Source organism: Nematolebias whitei, chromosome 6 (assembly GCF_014905685.2).
Source record: "Nematolebias whitei isolate Nwh7 chromosome 6, NemWhi1, whole genome shotgun sequence".
Classification (NCBI taxonomy): domain Eukaryota; kingdom Metazoa; phylum Chordata; class Actinopteri; order Cyprinodontiformes; family Rivulidae; genus Nematolebias; species Nematolebias whitei.
The window spans coordinates 49386635-49387167 of record NC_056503.1 but is presented as its reverse complement, the minus strand read 5'-3'; positions in this window follow the sequence as shown (position 1 = coordinate 49387167).

Here is a 533-nt window from a genome sequence, read left to right as displayed (position 1 = left end):
AACAAGGATGGCAGTGGAATGGGGAGTAAGGGAGGGGCGGAGGCGGTTGATGTTGCGTAGGTGAAAATAAGCCGAACGGATGGTGTTGTTGATATGAGACTGGAAAGAAAGAGTGCTGTCGAGGATGACACCTAGATTCTTTACCTGAGGGGAGGGAGAAATGGAACGGTTATCAATGTCAATACTGAAATTTTTGGTTTTAGCCAGGGTGGATTTTGTACCAATGAGAAGAACCTCTGTTTTGTCACTGTTAAGTTTAAGAAAATTTGAGGTGAACCAGGATTTTATTTCAGTCAAGCAGTCGGTAAGCGAGGATGGCGGGAGGTTGGAGGTGGGCTTACTGGAAACATAGAGCTGGGTGTCATCCGCATAACAGTGGAAATCGATATTGTGCTTGTGGAAAATAGTGCCGAGGGGAAGAAGATAAATAATGAAGAGGAGGGGTCCCAGGACAGAGCCCTGGGGAACTCCTGATGTGACAGATGAAGGCTCGGAAGTGAAGGTTTTGATCCGGATGAACTGAATGTGGCCGG